Raw genomic sequence first — 22364 nt, forward strand, 5'->3', positions numbered from 1 at the left:
AACTTATCCAGTCTGGATGGATTATGACCTGGAACAGATCAGCGGTCCACTTCAGAACCCGCAGTCCTGCAGATTCCATTATGAGGTGATCCAGGGGTTCTGTTCTGAATTTCCTCCATCTCCCCACCCCACCCCTTTATTTGTTTATTTAAAAATCGTGCAAGGAAATATTGTATGGGGTGTGGGGGAAAACATCTTTGTCCCCAGTGTTTGCTCTGATGGTTACTGCTGAAAGCTGAACTAAGCATCCATGGATGAAATGAAGAAAAAGAAGAAGAAGAGTTTGGATTTGATATCCCGCTTTATCACTACCTGAAGGAGTCTCAAAGTGGTTAACATTCTCCTTTCCCTTCCTCCCCCACAACAAACACTCTGTGAGGTGAGTAGGGCTGAGAGACTTCAAGGAAGTGTGACTGGCCCAAGGTCACCCAGCAGCTGCATGTGGAGGAGCAGAGACGCGAACCCGGTTCCCCAAATTACGAGTCCACCGCTCTTAACCACTACACCACACTGGCTCTCATTGTATTCCCTCTCATTGCATGCCATTGTATTCTCCCTAAAATCCTGATATTCTAATCACTACCCATCTGCATCTTTCCATACTGTGCTTCTAACCACCTGATTAGAAAATTTCACAGTGGTGCAGAAGGCAAATGCATGGAAATAAAACCACATTCGGTATAAACTTCCTTGCAGAGAACAACCTGTGAAGGGCCCTCTGGCAAAAGTGGTGCTGGAATTTCAAGCATTAGGTGATGTATTATCCTTCCAGCTGTACATTTTTTTCCACGTCTCTTAAGAGAAGGATGCAATTCAGTAAAGTGCACTTCTGCCTTTTAAAAGCAACATGTGTTGTGGACCCTTCTATTTAATCAGGTCGCAAAGAAATAAATTAGTTACAGCAGCCTGGGAAAATAACTGAGGATCAGTGTGAAATCTCCAACTTGGGTAATAGCATGTCCCCCCCCCCTACATATTAGAATGATTTTAAACACAGAGAGGACGCTCCCCCTCTTTATAACATAACATGCTATTTACATAGATGATGGGTAGCCGCCACATTTACTCTCAGACTGCTGCATTAGCTTTGTACATTTCTAGGAGTGATTTATCGAGGAACCTTGGGAAGGTGTCAGCAAATTGTGCTATGTTGTGATCATTCTAAGTATTTCTCATGATGTGGTACTGACTAAAAAACCAGCTTACTTTATCACTATAGGCAGAGGACAGCTTGTGTTTGTTGCACTACCTTCTATGGAAAATGACATTTGATTTCACTTGCTTAATATGAAATTCCATAACCCACAGTGACAATAATTCTCATGCATTATTATTATTATTATTATTATTATTATTATTATTATTATACCACCCTATATGCCGATATAAGTGGGTACTTATGGGGTAGAAAATAATAAATACAGCAAGTGAGATGTAGTGGTCAACATGTTACACTAGGACCTGGGAGACCAGGACTCAAACCCCATTCAGACGTTTCACTGGTTGACCTTGGGCTAGTCACTGTCTCTTAGTCTAACCCATAGGGGGTTACAGAGCTACTGTGAGCATAAAATGGGGAGCAACAAAACCATGTTGGTCACTTTGAGCTTGTGGAATATATAATATGGAATAAAAATGGAATAAAAATAATGGCAACATGGTGGCAGACTCAATATGGCCAGTGCAGGCATGGCCAAACTCGGCCCTCCAGCGGTTTTGGGACTACAGTTCCCATCATCCCTGACCACCGGTCCTGTTAGCTAGGGATGATGGGAGTTGTAGTCCCAAAACAGCTGGCGGGCCAAGTTTGGCCACACCTAGGCTAGTGAATGTGAGCCAACATTGAGCAGTCACACTTTTCATTTTTAGGTATATATTTAAAATATCTAGATGATAGATAGATAGATAGATAGATAGATAGATAGATAGATAGATAGATAATTTTTAAAGTGTTCCAGAAGCTTTTATAGCACATTACTTTGCACTACTCTGTTGAAAATTCATGCCACTGATGAATAAATATTAGGTCCTGAAAGGACTCTCACACTCTTCAATAGCTTATAGATTTTGTGTTTAGTGGGATCCTAGTACAGTTGGCATACAGGAAAAAAATTCTAAGATGATCAACATGAAGCACAAATGACTGAATAAAATTTGACAACTCCCAGAAGAGACATTTCCATCATGCAAGTCTGCAGCTGGCTTTATCCAAATAAATATTTAAAATAGTCTCCTTGTTGAGGTGGACCCTAGTTACATTCAAATGGAAGATGATGCTTAGAGTTGCTTTTCTTTTCTGCTACACAAATGCTTGTATGATGAAAAGTTCAGTGCAGCCTATTTTACTTTTGGCAGATCTCTGGTCCTTCCTTACATATCAACTATAAAAAGCGGGAGCTTGGTAGGTTTAATTATAATAAAGCCACAAAAATAGCAGATATGAGTTTGCAGCCAAGGACTCATTTCATTTTTTGTACTGGTGCCAGTCTTGCATGAGATTCTCTTGAAACTGAGTCAGTGAGGAACAAAAAAAGGAGTGACTGGGTGTTCATATCAGTTGCTAATCTGAGAAACAGCTGGTATCCATGGAGTAAGCTTCCAAAAATATGTGCAACACGTCGGTATAAGCCAAAGACCACACTTTTAAAAGCTTGGATATTGCTCAAAAACCAGCACAAACTGCTTTCCTACTAGGGAGTCCCAATTTCATGACAGCTTTTTTTTCCTTTTCTATTTAGTACTAAGGGCTGTAGTGGACCCACTGCACAGCTTCTACATCTGCAGAGCCTTCCACTGAAATGCAAATAAAGAAATTTTTCTCCTCCACTCTCATAAATGGAGAAATCCATCAGGTATGTGCACAGGGTACATAGGGAGGAATGATTAGAAAGGAAAGCATTCTTTCACATCCCATTATCCCCATCAGAAATGCTCTGCCATTTCATTAACTGTTTGAGGTTTTGTGGTTAGGAAATTGATGGGGAAACGCATTGCGAGTTTTGGACTGAAGCAATGATGAACAGGAAGTTGTATATACACCCCACAAGCAAATCAGGAAGAATACAGTATTCATTTATGTATAACCACCTCACCAACTAATCAAACCAAATGCTCTGTGAAGTCCAGATATCATTTAACCTCCATTTAGGCTTTCTGCAAACAAATCGGGATAAATGCTCAATAAGTAGGTCACCTGCAGGAACTCATAGCATTCTAGGAGAAATCCAGTATTATTCCTCATGTCAAAAGGCCAAAGGGAGGCAGAATATAGTGTCAAAATCTAGGACAGGCAATGCCAAGTAATGGAATTCAGCTTTAAAATTTAAGAGGAGAAAGCCAACATCACATATAATAATCAGAGCCTGGGGGGTGGTGAGGGAATATAGACCTGGCTTACAAAACCCACTCCCATTTTGTTCCCCATCCAGGGGCAGGGGCAAGACTCCTCCTCCAAATTCCACTGATTCCCCCCTCTTGTTGGCAACCCCCCCAAACCCTGGTGCCCAATCCCAAGATTTTCTTGAGAGTCCCGCTTTCTGTAGCAGAGGTTTCCTAGAGAACACAAGGAGCCAGGAGTGGGAGGAGAGGGTGGGAAAGCCAGGTCACATGACTGTATTTCAAAGGAAGGTTAACTTTGTGTGCCACACAATATTAAAAAAAATCCCCTTTCAAAATAAAACATTTTTCATTAATTTATCGGATTGCTATTTACACAGCTATTTGAACAGATCACAAAATGTTCACATAGCATACAATCACAGACAATTTGTTCAACCTGCTTGGGGGTGGGGGTGGGGCAGAAATGCCTTTATTACTGAGAATTGCCTTTACAAGCTATACATGTCATCCACATGCATCTGAGTAAATCAGAATCTTTTTCGCTACTTCCTGCATCTTATGGATAAACTGCCAAGGCCAAGAACGTAAAGGTTAGTGCGACTAGTAGCTGCATATTAAGAAATTGACGTGGGTGGTTCCTAATTGGTGGGCAGTGAAAGGTCGGGTTTAATATTTTAACCTCACTGGGGGGAAAGTAATAATAGTCTGTGCCTGCGAGAAATGTTCTCAAGAGCAGGTGCAAGACATACAGAGCACTTAGATGTAGCAATTAAACTTGTAATACTGGGTGCAAAACAATTATGATCTGCGCGTCTTCCCTCAAATCATTTTATTATAAGGAGGCACTGTGTTGAAATAGAGGTTATATCGGCTAGAAACACATCGACCAATCTCAACAAGGCACGTTTCCCCCTAATCATCTCTGCTCTGTCAGTGTGCAGATCCAGACTTAGAGGCTTTGGAAGCATTAGAAATGTGAACCTTCAGATTACAGTCCATTTGGGTATGCTTAGCTTGAGTACGCCGGTTGTTACTAGCTTCTTTTCATAGCATGGGCGGGGGGTGAGGAATAGCTCGGAAACATCCCAGTTCTCATCAGCACCCTGTAAAATCTGCATGCCATTTTTGCTTAGCAAATGAGAGAGCATTTATTCGAAAGGATCTGGAAGGCTTTCTTATTATTTGACATCCTGGATGCAGACACCCCCTGCATTTAAAAACAGGATCCCAGGAAGTGTAGCTTGTTAAGGGTGCTAGGAATCATAGCTCTGCGAACTACAGATCCCAGGATTCTAACCCTGCCTTAAATGTATGGTGTGTATGCAGCTTGTGTGCAAATTCTCAGGTTCAAATGGACTGGTGGAGATTAGAGAAGGTAAGGATTTCAACATAGGCAGCTAGGAATTGGGCAGAATCTGGAACTGACTTGCAAGGTTTGGGTGTGCTTATTTATTTGGCCCCAAGTTGGACTTCCTTTTAAAGCCATAATTCCCAGCTCAGGCACAAGGGCTGCTTTTCTGCCAGATCTCTGAACCCAGTTACAGTATGTGCCCTAAACCATAAGAGCGGTCTGTCTGTAAATGGGATATTGAAAAATGCCCGCCCAGTTTGCAAATACGTAATAATAATTACTTATGTTATACACTGCTGTGAAAGGCAAATGAAACTTTAGTCTTTCCCCTTAATGCCTGGAGCCAAAGTGGTGTGGAAAAGGATTCTGGAGAATATCCAGTATTAAATATCCTTCTACAGAGTTATGCAAAGTCTGGCATTTAAACAACTGCTTTTGGTTGAGAAACCATATTCCAACTTTCCAATTTTTAAATTGTATTTTGACATGTCTTCCTTTGAGATCAGATAGGAGCACATTTGCGGCAGAATAATGGAGGAGCATAAGAGCACCCTCATTCCTTACCCCATCAAACATGCACTTGAATTCCCATGAGACGAGATGGGAAGACAAATGTGGCCAGTGCAGGGAGACTTTTGTTTTACCTTTACATTTCAGAAATACCAAAGTGAGGATTTGATATTTGTATCTTTTCACTGCTGGCTAAAGAGTAGGTTTTTGCAAGACTCGTTGTCTATAGTATTGTTCCCCTCTCCCTTTTTTTTCACATTTCAATCCAATACAGTGGACACTTGGGTTGCGATGTGATCCGTGCTGGATGCGTGTTCGCAACCTGCAGCATTCGCAACCCACGGGTTGCGATTTGGCGCTTCTGCACATGTGCAACCGCCGAAACCCGGAAGTAACCCGTTCTGGTACTTCCAGGTTTCGGTGGTCCGTAACCCGAAAAACGCAACCTGAAGCATCTGTAGCCCGAGGTATGACTGTATACCTCTTTCTTTCATGAACCTTGACTTGCTAGGGCTTCAATCCTAAGGTGAAGGAGGGACCAAATCTAAAGTTGCTACAGCTGCATTGCCAAACACCCTGCCAGGCTCAAGCTGGCAGGGCAAATGTGAAGGCAGGGTAATATTCTTTGTGTGGGATGTAATCCATTGGTACTGTCAAAAGCAACATTCCTTATTTCCCTGGCTCTGGCTCACTCCACAAAAGAGCCAAGTTACACAGCCATTTTCTCAGTTGTTGTTTTCCTCTTGTTTTGCTTGTTCTATCTTTTTGCTGCTATGCTGCTCTCCTGCAGCCATTTTGTTGTTTTAATGTAATTTTTGATGAACTCACTGTTTATTGTGTAACTACCAAGTAAAGCCTGCCTTTCAGGGATCATATCATGAACTGAAATGTGAGTAAACTTTTTGTTACTTTACTCAGAAAGACTCCTGTGTCTTTATTCTTTTAAGAGGGATTAAAGGGGACACCAGGAAATAATCTTAACTAAGAGATTCAAACAAATCTTCAAACTAGCTTCCAGCTATATTGAGGGGAATTTGCTCTGCTACATCACTTACTAGCGTGAGTGAAGAAAAGATAATACCTATTCAATATATCCTTTCCTACTATCCTTAACATTCCCACCTTAGTTCCTTCATTCCATCTTTCAAATGTTTTTTAAAAGTGTTTTTGTTTGTTTTTACTTTTTCCCTCCCAGTGGAAACAACTCATATGACATTGGGAACCAGGATGGATTTGAAGGATTCAAACCACTTCCTGGTCCTCTGGCACACACCCTTTTTGGTACCACCAACATCAGAATTCTGACATCCATTTGGCTGGGCCATTTTAGAATCCAGCAGTGGCAGGGAGATAGGATCAATATTGGAGAGGAAGATTCAAATTGGAGTTTCAACGAAGAGGAGGAAATCCATTTGGTCCCAACATGATGGTGAGCATACACCTTTCTTGTTAAGGAGTGAATGGTTCTTCCATCCTACAATAACCAATTCAGCCAGAAAGGTGGGATTTTTTAGGGGCTTGGAAGCCCTGCTATAATTCAGATGCCTTTCCAACATGCAGAGATACGCAGCATAGACACGGACCAATGAATGCATTGTTTTCCTTACCCTTTGTTGACTGTTCATAGTTTTGACATTTGGTGAACTCTAGAGACAGACTGATATCGAGGCAAATTTTGCAATGATCGCTCCCCACATCAAAGGCGGGGCACCTTTTGCATGGTCGAGCATAGCCCCCCAGATCCCAGTGTGGCTCCCGGTAGTACGGGCTGGCTTCGCCCTCCCCAGGCTGGATACCTGGGGGTCTCCGCCTACCTCAGCCAATCGCCCAATCCCGCCTGGGGAGTCATTGCCAGGGATCAGCTAGGTAGGGGGAGGGACCGCCCTGCCCACACAACAGCAGGTGAATAATTTTGCAATGGACACCACTATTGGTTTCAGTGGGTGTACTATGATTTTGAGAGAATAAAGGCTGCTGAGAAAATAACAATGGGAGAATTGTTCAGCAGGGAACAGTTCTGTAAAGTTTGCTGAAAGGCCACCCAGATGATAATAGGTGATAATGGTGATAATGATAATTATCATGTTTGCTTTCCCCATTCATCAGAGCAAATTAAACAATGGGTATAAATTATCATTTGGGTATCAGGCAGTATGTAAGGTTCATCTATAGTCTGAAGACTGACATGCATAATTTTTAAATGCAGTAGCGAGCAGGAGCAATTGTTGAGCTTGTGAATGCTCCCTTCATGTGTGTGATTGGGCCAATAAGTGCATATGCCATCTAAGCTACTGTGAAGCTTCTGCTACAGCAGATCTCCTATTTAACAAACAAAAAGAACGTTTTGTCCCTTTTCACAGTGATGATGATCAGGAGGAGGATATTTAAGACATAATGCAATTTCAAATATGATTTATATAACAAACGGGGAGCTTTTTAAAAATATACAACACTTTATTGTATTAGGCTTTAAAACGTGTTTAGCAATGTTCAGTTTGGGCTACCATTCCTCCTCACATGTCACCATCCTTGGTTAACTTTCCATCTTCCAACAAGGGATGGGGGAGAAATTAAATTCTGTTCTCATTTGAAGGTGAGTCTACTCAATTTACACTTTCTGAAACTGTGTATGAATCAAAACACAGCCGTCCTTTATCGTCAGCTCTCCAGCCAAGTAATGTGTACATAAATGCATATGCTGGAATAACGTGTTCACAAATATGCACATATTAGTGAAAATAACATACAGAATTGCATTATATTAGGAAAGACTGCTTTGCAGAAATGTGTACGTTGGAAGAAATTGCAATATCAGAAGAAATTTGCACAAAAATGCTGATGAATCTTCATGTGGAGAACTGAATATTGGAAATAAGAGAAACCAGAATTGACAAATTTTCCTGTCCCTAGCCCCAAATCTCTTCCACTCCTTCCAATAGCGCACTTTCTGCCTTCAGTTCCCCATCCCTCTGTAGAACTAGCTTAATAGGAAACTCTTCTAAAGAGCTGAAGTAATGTGAAGTGGTTTGGCTATGAGATGTTGCTTGCCTTTTCATCTGGAGAACCATAGCTGGCCTATTTCTATGCAGAGTTGTGATGCAGTATTGCAGCCACACAATGATTACTCAAACATAAGTACCACTTAGTTCAGTGGAGCTTTCTCCCCCAGTTTATTTGCTGGCATATGTCAGTCCTCTGCAAAATAATAAAATAAAATAGAAGAAAAACAGATTGCTTCATTTTGATGAAGAACTTTCTAACCAGAAAGAAAGCGGGGAAAACCCAGCCTAGAGATTCATTTTCTTCTCAGCAGTAGTGAAATAGAAATATTTCCACAACACCTTCTTAAATATGACTTCTTTTGATCTCTGAGCCAGCCTAAAGACAAATGTGAACAAAATAAAAATGCGTTCCAAACAAAATCTATTAAACTAAAAGGTGTGAAACTAACAGGACTCATATGTTAGCTTCACTGCTCTGTCACTACGTTTCACGGATACGTTTTGTTGAGCAAAAACTCTGTGTATGGGGGTGGCGGGAGAGGAATGAGCATTCAGAGGCCTAGTTCTTGCTGAAGCAGTAGACCCTTGTCTATGCTGTAACTGCATCACCAGCTTGGAGGCATAGGCTCATGTGACTGATGAGGCTGGCATGTCAAGAACTCTTCATTAAATTTAGATGCCAAAAATTCAATCATTTGGGTTCCAGTGGTCTGTATATTTGCCATCCACAGGCTCTTTTGGCAATTCCCTCAAGGCATATACTTCACCTGCAGGGTCAAGAGCTAGACCAAACCCATCAGTTCAACCTCCAATTTGGAACCAAATTAGAACAGCTAAAAACAAAGCTCAGTTTCCTCCCCATTCACTAAAGGAGGGAATTTTAGAATGGCTATAATTTAAAAAAAACAAAACTTTTTTTTTTTTTTTTTTACAATTTTCCTGCATTCCCATCAACCCCAGCTAGTGTGACCAATGGTCAGGGATGATGGGATCTAGAGTCCAACAATTGGAGGGGACTGTGTTATCTACCCCTAGGGTACACAGTCCAGAAAAAAAATGTTTCAATTCAGGCCTTAAATCTTGTGATATTTTTTATTGTTTCCATGTAATTCTTTTGCACACACTTTTTAGACTGAAAAGAGGAAGAGCAGGATTTAGAGGATATAACCTCAGAATAAGCCAGAAAGCAAGTGAATTCTATTTTCCCTCAGCTAACAGCTTGACTCTCAGCACTTGTTAACAGCATGTTCATGTCAGTTGTAGGCTGTGGCATATCTTTGCGCAATGTACCTGTCTTCTGGCAACATCAGTGGGAAGTACAAGGCCTAGTAGCCAAGGCTGGGGAATTCAAAATTCACGTTAGTCAAGGCCTTCATGAGTTTACATGCTCTCCCTACAAAAATAAATAAATAAACACAGTTTGCAACAGATGTGGAAAAGCTGGAGGAGATTTGTGTGATATCTCCCTAACTCAAAGCCTAAAGAATTCAGCTTATGGAAATGCTATATTAGACATGCTGATTCCAGATAACACCATGTGTTGATTCTGGGTAACAGCCAAACTACTGACATTGGGACAGCACTAACGGAAAGCTTTGGACTGTGATGAACATATGCTTCTCTACAAGCAATATAATGCTGCTTAAACAGAGACTTACACAGCTGGCAGTTTCCTTCCTTGCCACCACTGAGTGACTTTCATGATAGCATAATGGACAGAGGTTCAACAGATGAAGCTTCCCCGCCCCACGCCCGTAATGAAGTGCAGTGCTGAGGAGAGCTGAACCAGTTCAAAAGCGTTATTAATTATTAAATATTAATTATATATATGAAAAATGTCAATTATTAAATTACTAATTGTTACTTTTATTATATAAATGATGATGATGATGATAATAATAATAATAATAATAATAATAATAATAATAATAATAATAATAAATTTCCCACCCTTCTCCCTAAGGTCCCAGGGTATAACATTAAAAAAGCTGTTTAAAACAGCTTACAATAACAAAAATAGAATGGATCCCAAACAATGTACATCTCACTTGTCAAGCATGCCTGCTACATAACTGTTAAATGCTAGAAAGAAAGGTTGGTGGTCATACTGTGGATGATATACTCTCATTGATTACTTCGAGAGCTTATAAATATTCCAGTGTTCCAAATACCTCTAATTCTAGATCATGATTTCTCCATTTCTGACCATGTCATCCAGAAAAAAAAAAAACAGGCGGTCACTAGTGGATAACTCCAGCTTACACTAACTGCTCATATGTTATCAGACTAGGTTTCTTGTATTCATTTAGAGAGCACTTAATGAATTGGGTTGATGATATCTTAGGAACACCCCAGTTCCATAAATTCCTGTTCCATCACTGAGATCTTCACTGGAGTCCCTGTTAGTGGTTCCCCATGACTCAGATGCAGGGCTCATACCAGGATGTAACACTCGGGGACGAGAGGCAGAAAGGCTTTAATTTTAATTTTAATTACTTAGGGATTTCTATACTGCTGTTTGCCTAATCATAAATAAGTAATATAAAGCATAGCATAATAATAAAAAATGTTAAAATAATTCACAAAGCAAGGTAAAATGATACATCAGGAAACGGACAAGTGTACCAACAATTGCATAACTCTGCAATAGCGACAGATGTTTTTTCTCTACCAAATGGCTGGTGGGAGATTGACTGTTTTCCATATTAACTCTTAGGGTCAGACATAAAAACTGGGCAGTTGCTCCAGGCCAATGCTGGGTAACTGGTCTTTCTGCAGGATTCATAGTTGTGTTTCTGGCACTTTGCCTCTGGGCTCTGGATCAGCATGTTCAGAGCTGTCCAAGGTCCTGACCTTGTCCCTGTTTCAGACCCATAGACTAAAGGTTTCCCAATGCTGCCATTGCATTGCATTATCAGCAGTGAGAGAACCACCCTAAGGCAGAGTTGTAGACTAGGACCTATTGCTTTTGCCACAACAGTGGTCTTAGGTACCAGGGGCATGCGGTGAATAGGGGAACAGTTAGGGCCAGAGGCACCAGCTTGTGAGGGTGATGGGAGTGGGTGGGTGTCCTGACGTCATGATGTCCTGACGTTATGTACCTGAGCATTCTGCCTAAGCCAGATAGAAGTTTCCCAGGCTTTGGGAAGGAGGCAGCAGGAAAACAATTAGAGGCCTAGCCTAGTCCCCCTAGTCCACTGACCACACACCACTGTCAGATACTTACTTTCAGAGGAGCAGGAATAATAAGAAATTTCTCACAAAATTCTAGCACTGGGCGTGCAGAATTCCCAGGGACAGACATGCATTGTTCCATCTTGATTACCCACCTCTTTTCTGTCTCTTAAACAACTGCAGCCAGCAGCAAACTGTTATCACGTTGAGTATGCAAAGACCTGAAACATGTGAAACATAATATGGAAGTGAATCAATTTTCACCGCCACAATAGTATGCAAAGCACACCACCTCTTTTAAGAGACAGTCAAATAACTTGCAGACGTGCAGATGAGGGGAGTAAATTGAAAAGTGAGGAATAAACTTGCCAGAGGGGAAAGCACACAGATCATAACTTAAAAATCAGTAAGCAGGTGAGAAATTAAATAATGAGCTGGTGGAATGTTGAATGCAATTAATGTCTCATTCAATTTAGCACCACCGTGGAGTGAGGAAAATACCTTCATTTGAACATGCAGCGTATTTATCTGTTTTGATGGAAGGTGGAAGATATGCGCTCCCCAGGCAAAGGAAAAGGGAAATGTTATTTTGGCCATTATCCTATATATACTTACCCCAGAAGTAAGTCTCATTGAACTCAATGAAGCTTACTTTTGAGTAGTAACAAATAAGTGTGCCCTGTTAGTCACTTTTTGTTTGTGATTGATTCAGTTATTTAAAAGGATGTTTCTGATGTTGTACTCACAGAAACACCAAGTGAATTTTTTACCTCCTGTGTGCTATTGCCCATTATGAAGACTAATGAGCATTCTAATTATCATAGTTATTTTCTCAAGTTTTAATTATTTCAGTTTCTCTTTATCTTTTCCACTTGGGCCTCATGGCATGATACCTGCCTAGGAAGTAAATGTATTGATTTAATTTTATTTAGTGTAATTACTATTGCCCTTGGCAAGGCAGCAATGAAATAAGCAAATTAGACTTTCCACTTTCCTCCCATCCTTCAAACGGGACAGAAAATAGAGAATTGACTGGCCAGTTGATTTATTTTCAGTTAATACTAAATTCAAGTATATTGTTACTTTGTTATTATTTCAGCTGTTAATAAAGGAGTGAGTTTACATCCCCCCTGCCCCCATAGTACTCACAATATTATCATTATTGTTATTGTTATTAGTATTAATTTATTTATAATCCACCCTTCATCCCACAGGTTCTCAAGGTGGCATGCAACATTTTATCAAATGCAATGCTCTTACTTAAACAATTAACAATTAGCATAAAATTATAAAAATGATAAGCATCATCAAGACCTTAAAACAATAAATACAGCAGCATGGTAGCGCAGAAGCAAAGGCACAAGCCTTTAAATCAGCTGATCCCGTAGGTCTGGACAAAATGTTATTCTAAATTCAGGCATGGGGATCTGGTTAAGTTTTTATCCTCCCCACCCCTCTTGGGCCATGATTGACAGCTGGTTGTTGGGGCTTGCAGAGCCAGAGCTGATTGGACTCCAAATTTCCTTTAGCTCAGCTACATCTTTACCTGACCCACAGGTAAATACTTAAGGTATAAGGCAGGGTGCAATGGTTTTACCCAAACAGCCTCATGGGTTGAATGAGGAGGGCTAGCAGGCCTATTATCAGACCCATGGGCTGTAGGTTATGTGTTATGAAAATATCTGGAGGTTGCTAATATGGCAAGGCAACTATATCTCCAGCGGGAGGGAGTTGCACATCCTGGGTGTCATGACAGAGAACAAGCTTGCTTCATAGTGTTTTACAACAAACTACACTACAGCCACTGATGGAACTGTAAGCGAGGCATCTCAACTAATTGTAGGACCCACCAAAGATGGTTAATCCCTTTGGAGTGGATGGTGGGGGAATGGTTGTGTCCAGGAACGTACTTGTGGTATATTCTTTTGGACTGCGATGCTACACTCACTGCTAAAGAAATACTTGTTACTGACAACTCTGACAGTGCCACCACTTGTTTTGGAGAAAGCAGGTGGATTAATTCTAGTCACTCTCTGCACCAAAAGGTAATTAGCACTTTAAAAGCTTACCACGTCAACCCATTTTCAGGAAGATTGTCACGCATGGTGGCATCTCCTGATCAGGGCTATTTGGTTTGATTCACTGTTAGTTTCTGAATAATAGTTGTCATGTAACTTTGTTACAAGTGCTTAGAAAGCAATCTTTTTCTTTCTTTTTAATGCTTTCAAGCTCCAGGCCACCACCTTCAAATATTTAAAACCTTGCATGTACTTACCGCTTCCTACTGCTATTTGCTCAAAGTGTGACATTATGACTATGAGCATTTGGATGGGAGATTACAGAAATAAAAGTATTTGTATCACCCTCTGAGACAGTCTGTCAAAGATTAGCCCTGTTTACTAAGTAGCCTTCACAATTTTTATCCCTGGAAACATAAATGTTGCATCAGTGATAGAGATAATAATGTGTGCATGCTGCGTGCATGCACACACGCGCATGCGCACACACCACACATATATACTATTAGTGTTTTAAAATATTTTATATTTGCTTTTATTTTATTTTAATCGTATTGTTTTACAGTTTGGTTGTATGTTACCCTGGGCTCCTTTGAGAAGAAGAGTAGGGCAGAAATTTAATTAATATTGCTGATAATACTTACAGCTCTTATGATTTGGGCAGGTTGTTCACCTGTGCATCCGTTATCATACTGCTAATGCATTCTACAGACAGTAAGGGCATGGGTGGTGCTGTGGTCTAAAGTTGGTGGTTTGAATCCCCATGATGGGGTGAGCTCCCGTTGCTCTGTTCCAACTCCTGCCAACCTAACAGTTCGAAAGCATGCCAGTGCAAGTAGATAAATAGGTACCGCTGTGGTGGGAAGGTAAATGGCATTTCCATGCGCTCTGGTTTCCCTCACAGTGTTCTGTTGTGCCAGAAGCAGTTTAGTCATGCTGGCCACATGACCTGGAAAGCTGTCTGTGGACAAGCGCCAGCTCCCTCAGTCTGCATGTAAGATGAGCGCTGCAACCCCATAGTTGCCTTTGGCTGGACTTAATCATCCAGGGGTCCTTTACCTACCTTACAGACAGTAGATACACTTTTCTATTTGTCTTCTTGACATTAGTCCCTTATTTATTTTCCTGAAACAAAAATACAAGTTGCACTAAATGTTTTAACTCATCAACAGCACACTCCTTCATGTGCCTACATGTGAGTCCCATTGAGTGCAGTGTAGACTTCCTTCCAGATAAGTGTGTTTATCCAATCTTATGCACCCTTTCATCAACAGAAACCCCAATGAACTCAGTGACACTTATTTCTGGGTAAACACACATAGGATTGGGTTCTTAAATATGAATGCCCTACCAGCAGATCCTCACTGTTTCCAATATATTTTAAAATGGCCAGCAGATTCTAATGATCTCTGTTCCGTTTGATGCTAAACGGGGTATAATGTGAATAATGCTGGGTGGAAAGGAAACCAAATGATTTTATCAACATTTTTTAAATATTAGAAATCACCACCTTTCTCCTACTCCATTTTCACCCAAGCACACAAAAGTCTCATCAGCTACTCAGCACTGTGTTGAATGAAAGAAGGTAGAGTGATAGAACCTTTCCTGCTCAGAGGCATCTAATTAAAGTTTATTCAATCATTTGTGCCATTCAGATACAACCCTGCTATGAGTGGAGTCGGGTGGTGAGAGAAAATGAAATCCTGATGAAATGAAAAGAATAATTGGCCAAGATTCACGAAGTGTTAACCATCTTTCAGAGTGCTGTAATAGACTAAGATAATGGGAAATCACAGTGAGCTGTCATTGATCCAACATTCCTATGTAGATCTATAACAATATATTGCTCAGAGGTTTATTCCCTTTGTACATTGCAGCTCATTCCATGTTTAACTATAATTAAAATACCCTTTCCCCCAGAAAGCAAAAAAAGGCAAGTTGAGTTAAAAGGAACTATTTTGTCCTGTTGGAGTTCACATGAATTCATGTGTGGGAGAAATCATCCTGAAGACAATTTCCTTTTCAGAATTTATGTAAACTATTTGGCAGTGAAGACACGCTTTCTTGGAGAGTTATTTGGGAGTTAAGATTGGTTTCAACATGTAGGCTGTGTGACAATAGTGTTCTATTGATTACGTTGATGATGTTCCAAATCCAGTGAAAGTGAGTCATGTTTTTTCTTCCCATTGAAATTTATGGAAGCCTAGCTTGCAATGTAATCATATGTGTCTATTCTGAAGTAAGTCCCATGTATTTCCACAGGGCTGATGTGTGTCTTGAATGGCAATTTAAATGGAGAAGTATTAATTTCAGTGAACTTCAGCAAACTCCAGAATGACTTGTACTTTTAAAATTCCCCCCTTCAACCAATTATATGTTTTTGAAAGAGCTGTGGAAGAATCATTCATGTGTGTTAGGTCTCTAGAATAATATCTGTACAACTCAGTTTGCCAACACTTGCTACATGACAAGGAGTGCTAATTCAACTCCCACCCAATTTTAAAATTCAGGGTGAACATGGGAAGGCAAAGGACCAGGAATGAAAACCATTGACCTATTTGGGGGAGGCATGGAAGAATTCACACAATTTTTTAGGAGTGGGGGGTTGCTAGAAGTGCACTCATAAGACAAGTTAAAAGGGACCTAACAGCAGTGGTGGCACCCCTACATTATATATCCCCCCTTCTTCCCAATGTACCATTGGGACAACACTACATCATTGCATTGAGGGGAGTGGGTTGTCTCAGAGCTGGGAGCTTCAGAACTCTATTTTTTCCTAGGAGGACTGGAGACTTATTTTTTGGAAGAAAGAAAAAAGAAAGAAAGAAAATCCAGAGCCTGGCCCCCCTGCCTTTGGGGTACCAGGTCAGCAACCCCCAGTGTGCATAATGCCAACTTTGACTCAGTATAAGGCACATTACTATGTTCCTACATAATGTGAGGATCACCATCTTCCTATGTGGAAACAGGCTAGCAGTTTTCAACAGTGACAACAATTATGCAGTGCCAGGAAAAACAGAGGGGGGGGGCAGAAAGGTAAAAGGGAAGCCAACAGAACATTTTTGCTCCATCTCAAATTACATGGCTATTTAGGGGTTGATTAGGAAGCCCATGAGAAGATGAATGAAGAGGAATGTGATGAATTCCTGGCACCAATATCCTGGAATACAATTGCCCAACAGCTGTGCGCACACATGATTCTGTTTCACAAACATGAAGATGTTTCGGAGAGTGCAAATATTTATTCTCAATTAATGGGTTCATCTTAAACATCTGAAATGATCTCAGCAATACATTCGAAAGAGGAAAATGTGAGGTAAATCTATAAGCAAAATCAATGCTTATAAGTACGCATTCCACAAGCTGCTCTTTTTTAAAAAAAGAAGTGCACTTTTGCAGGATAAATATATAAAAACCTACCCACATATAAGTAATGTAGTTTATCCATATTGCTATATTCAGAAATGTTAGGAGTATATCAGAAACTGCCTTAAAAGCAGAGCTTTTTTCTGGCATATATGCCTGCACTTATGGAACTCAAAATAAAAATAAAAATTGGAGAGTTTCCTGGCATGGAACTTTACAGGAGATATATATATATATATATATATATATGCAGGTTTTGGTGTCCTCGGGTGTCTTCCCGTGTAAAAGTTGGGGTGTCTAGGCGACGTTTCGACGAGGTCTCACTCGTCATCTTCAGGCTGGTGCTTTCGGCTTCTTGTTACTGGAACAGAGCGGGATCTCAGTGTTTGAGTTCCTATAAATACTGTAGAGGGGTGTGGTGTATTGCCTCAAAAGTTCTGGGCAGAGGGGAAGTTCCCAGGCTAGTGTTCTTTTCTTCTTTTGTTCCTTAATTACTTGAGGGATATCTTGAGTGATTACTTGAGTGATATTCTGAGTACCACTTAGGTGGGTCATTAGGTGTGGATTAGTTGCTAAAGCCTTCGTGTCTTGACCTCTTGAATTTGTGAAGAGTTTTTCTGGGAAGATGGCTGTACTGCACTTAGTTGTGCTTTGGCTTGGCTTCGTGTATAGGGGCGAGCTGTGGTTTTGTGCCCTGTGCCAGCCAGATCTGTGTAGGGATTGCAGGGGGGTGCAGCATCCGGAGGTGCCACTATGGTTTGGTTACTGGATGGTGTCTGTAATTTATCTGTGGAGAGGGTCTGGGTTTGGGTCTGGTGTGGTTGATTGGTGGTGGCGTTCTGTGTGCCTCTGGATCTGGTGTCGGTTTTTGTGGGGAGGGCTAATTTCCAGATGTCTGGCAGGCGGGACGTGTCGTCACGCTTGTTCATGTTGTGAGGGTGTTTCTCTATCTCGATGGCTTCCATGATTATTCTCTTGTGGTGATGTTCCATGTTAAAGAGCAATTTGGAATCTGCAAAATTAATTTCGTGTCCTGTTTCTTTCATGTGTTGGAAAAGAGAGGAAGATTTTTCTTCTTTTTTGACGGCATTCTTGTGTTCTGCGATACGTGCATTTATTCGTCTGTTTGTTTGTCCAATGTACGTGGCTGGGCAGACTTTGCAGGGTATTTCATAGACCCCTTGGTTTTCCAACTGGATTTTATCTTTGGGGTTTCTGAGGATATTGGCTATTTTTTGGTTGGTGCAAAAGGCTGTTTTGATATTGTGTTTATGGAGGATTTTGCTAATTTTATCTGTAGTGCCCTTGATATAAGGAAGGAGGGCCATGCCATTGTTTTCTTCTGTGTCTTGGTTTTTGGGGGGTGTTTCTTTTTGGATTAGCTTCGTAACCCTGTTTTGCTGGTATCCATTGGCGATTAACACATTTGAGAGATTCTGTAACTCAGTTGTCAAGTGGTCTTTGTCAGTCAGGCGTTTGGTTCTGGAGATGAGGGTCTTGGCTACGGAGTTTATTTGTGCAGGGTGGTGGTGTGATTGAGCATGTAAGTAGCGGTTGGTGTGTGTTTTTTTCCGGTAGATAGTGTGTCCTAGGGAGCCATCAGGTTTTTTGTAGATTAGGACGTCAAGGAAGGGAAGCTGGTTGTTGGCTTCTATTTCCATAGTGAATTGTATTTTGGGGTGTAGGCTGTTGAGATGTGTGAGGAAGCTATCTAGTTTTTCTTTCCCGTGTGGCCAAATTACAAAGGTGTCGTCAACATATCTGAGCCAAAGTTTGGGTTTGTGTTCTGACTTGTCTAAAGCATTGGTTTCAAAGTGTTCCATGTACAGATTTGCGATGACCGGTGAGAGGGGTGATCCCATAGGTGCTCCTTCTATCTGTTTGTATCTTTGTCCATTGTGGATGAAGTACGTGTTGGTTAGGCAGTGGTTGGTCAGGTCCAGGATGTATTCGGGGGGATTGTATTTGTTTTGAATGGCTGTCAAGGCTTCATTAATGGGCACTTGTGTGAAGAGAGATACAACATCGAAGCTCACAAGTAGGTCATCGGGATGTAGGTTTTGCTTCTTTATTGTTTCTATGAACTGGAAGGAGTTTGTAACGTGTGAAGAGATGGATTCTGCATAGGGCTGAAGTTGCTTAGCGAGAAATTTAGCGAGATTTTGTAGAGGTGAGCCTATGGAGCTGACTATTGGTCTGAGTGGTGTTCCTTCTTTGTGTATCTTGGGGAGGCCGTAGAGTTTGGGGCATCTGGATGATTTTTCTCTGGGGATGATTCTTAGCTGGATTTCTTCACTGATAGGAGAGGCTTTTATTTTGGATTTGGTGGTTTTTTCCAGATAGGTGGTGGGATCTGTTTTTATAGGTTGGTAGGTAGGGTCTTGGAGTAGATTTGATAGTTTTGCTTGGTAGTCCGATGTGTTCATCACAACAGTGGCATTACCTTTGTCTGCTGGGAGAATGATTATGTTGTTGTCTTTCCTCAGGTTGGTGAGTGCTTTCTGTTCTTCTTTGTGTAAATTGCTTCTGGGTGGTTTGCTGGAGCAGAGGATGTTGGTGACTTCAAGTCTGATTTTATTGGCTTCATCTGGGTTGATTTTGGTTAGGCTAGCTTCGACTCCGCATATGATGTTTTCCGTGGGGATGCGTCTCGGGGTAACTGCAAAGTTGAAACCTTTGGAGAGTACTTTGGTTTCAGTTGAGGTGAGGATCCTGTCTGATATGTTATGTACTGTTTGTTTCATGGGTTGTTGTGGAGGGTGGCTGGGCTTCTGGCGTCTCTCTAGTTTGTGGAGTTTGTTGGTGTGTGTGTCTGTCTTATGTGAGGTCTCAGTTTCAGCTCTCCAGACGGCTAGTTGTTTGCATTTGTCCCAGAGTGCAGGGTGGATTTTGTTACAGAGTTTGAGGTGAAGAGTGAGCAGATCTTTGTTGGTTTGGTTTAGTAGGTATCTTTTCTTATGTAGTTCGTTTCTGATTAGGGATAGTTCAGTTCGTTTCAGGATCCTTTCGGTAGCTCCCCAAGATACACAAAGAAGGAACACCACTCAGACCAATAGTCAGCTCCATAGGCTCACCTCTACAAAATCTCGCTAAATTTCTCGCTAAGCAACTTCAGCCCTATGCAGAATCCATCTCTTCACACGTTACAAACTCCTTCCAGTTCATAGAAACAATAAAGAAGCAAAACCTACATCCCGATGACCTACTTGTGAGCTTCGATGTTGTATCTCTCTTCACACAAGTGCCCATTAATGAAGCCTTGACAGCCATTCAAAACAAATACAATCCCCCCGAATACATCCTGGACCTGACCAACCACTGCCTAACCAACACGTACTTCATCCACAATGGACAAAGATACAAACAGATAGAAGGAGCACCTATGGGATCACCCCTCTCACCGGTCATCGCAAATCTGTACATGGAACACTTTGAAACCAATGCTTTAGACAAGTCAGAACACAAACCCAAACTTTGGCTCAGATATGTTGACGACACCTTTGTAATTTGGCCACACGGGAAAGAAAAACTAGATAGCTTCCTCACACATCTCAACAGCCTACACCCCAAAATACAATTCACTATGGAAATAGAAGCCAACAACCAGCTTCCCTTCCTTGACGTCCTAATCTACAAAAAACCTGATGGCTCCCTAGGACACACTATCTACCGGAAAAAAACACACACCAACCGCTACTTACATGCTCAATCACACCACCACCCTGCACAAATAAACTCCGTAGCCAAGACCCTCATCTCCAGAACCAAACGCCTGACTGACAAAGACCACTTGACAACTGAGTTACAGAATCTCTCAAATGTGTTAATCGCCAATGGATACCAGCAAAACAGGGTTACGAAGCTAATCCAAAAAGAAACACCCCCCAAAAACCAAGACACAGAAGAAAACAATGGCATGGCCCTCCTTCCTTATATCAAGGGCACTACAGATAAAATTAGCAAAATCCTCCATAAACACAATATCAAAACAGCCTTTTGCACCAACCAAAAAATAGCCAATATCCTCAGAAACCCCAAAGATAAAATCCAGTTGGAAAACCAAGGGGTCTATGAAATACCCTGCAAAGTCTGCCCAGCCACGTACATTGGACAAACAAACAGACGAATAAATGCACGTATCGCAGAACACAAGAATGCCGTCAAAAAAGAAGAAAAATCTTCCTCTCTTTTCCAACACATGAAAGAAACAGGACACGAAATTAATTTTGCAGATTCCAAATTGCTCTTTAACATGGAACATCACCACAAGAGAATAATCATGGAAGCCATCGAGATAGAGAAACACCCTCACAACATGAACAAGCGTGACGACACGTCCCGCCTGCCAGACATCTGGAAATTAGCCCTCCCCACAAAAACCGACACCAGATCCAGAGGCACACAGAACGCCACCACCAATCAACCACACCAGACCCAAACCCAGACCCTCTCCACAGATAAATTACAGACACCATCCAGTAACCAAACCATAGTGGCACCTCCGGATGCTGCACCCCCCTGCAATCCCTACACAGATCTGGCTGGCACAGGGCACAAAACCACAGCTCGCCCCTATACACGAAGCCAAGCCAAAGCACAACTAAGTGCAGTACAGCCATCTTCCCAGAAAAACTCTTCACAAATTCAAGAGGTCAAGACACGAAGGCTTTAGCAACTAATCCACACCTAATGACCCACCTAAGTGGTACTCAGAATATCACTCAAGTAATCACTCAAGATATCCCTCAAGTAATTAAGGAACAAAAGAAGAAAAGAACACTAGCCTGGGAACTTCCCCTCTGCCCAGAACTTTTGAGGCAATACACCACACCCCTCTACAGTATTTATAGGAACTCAAACACTGAGATCCCGCTCTGTTCCAGTAACAAGAAGCCGAAAGCACCAGCCTGAAGATGACGAGTGAGACCTCGTCGAAACGTCGCCTAGACACCCCAACTTTTACACGGGAAGACACCCGAGGACACCAAAACCTGCATTCCTGTACCCGTGAAAATCTACGAAAACATATATATATATATATATATATATATATATATAGTATTGAGGTGCATCAAATGGATCAATCTTCTCTCTGCTTCCAGTCTTATAAGGTCTCCCACACCAAATGTTTATTTTGGAAAACTCACATTCTTATAAGAGAACTTTGTGACATCATCATCATTAGGTCTTTGCCCCACTGTGTTTTCCCATCTCTTTTCATTGTCAGATGGCAGAAAAATCTAACTAAAAATTGTTTGTTTTGGCAACAAAAATAACACTAGCACAATATCCCTAAGTGCACCATCAAATCAATGATACACTTCCCTCTTTTTAAAGAAGTGTAGTTCTGATGCAAACAGTGGCATGTAAGATGGGGAAACCTTTTGCCATGCATCTAGTTTGGCACACCTCTTTCCTACAGGTGCCTTGTTTATTTTTTATTGATCTTTTGCACTAAAACCTCATTTCACTTTTTTTAAAGCGTATTGGGGTGCAACCGTAACTTCCCACTGGTGACATTTTGTAGAACAGCAGAGCCACTGTTTCATCTTTAGCCCTGCCAGTGGTGGCAGCCGCAATGAAATCTGGGTGTGGGGGCAAGAT

The 22364-nt window shown here is 41.3% G+C and overlaps 1 long non-coding RNA gene across 1 annotated transcript in view; it reads left to right on the forward strand.

The window, feature by feature from the left end:
- LOC310714024 overlaps positions 1-22364 on the forward strand; it is a 497831-nt gene that overhangs the window by 231666 nt on the left and 243801 nt on the right. The gene's annotated exons all lie outside the window — the stretch shown is intronic.

Source organism: Podarcis liolepis, assembly GCF_965112155.1.
Source record: "Podarcis liolepis genome assembly, chromosome: 8".
Taxonomy (NCBI): Eukaryota; Metazoa; Chordata; class Lepidosauria; order Squamata; family Lacertidae; genus Podarcis; species Podarcis liolepis.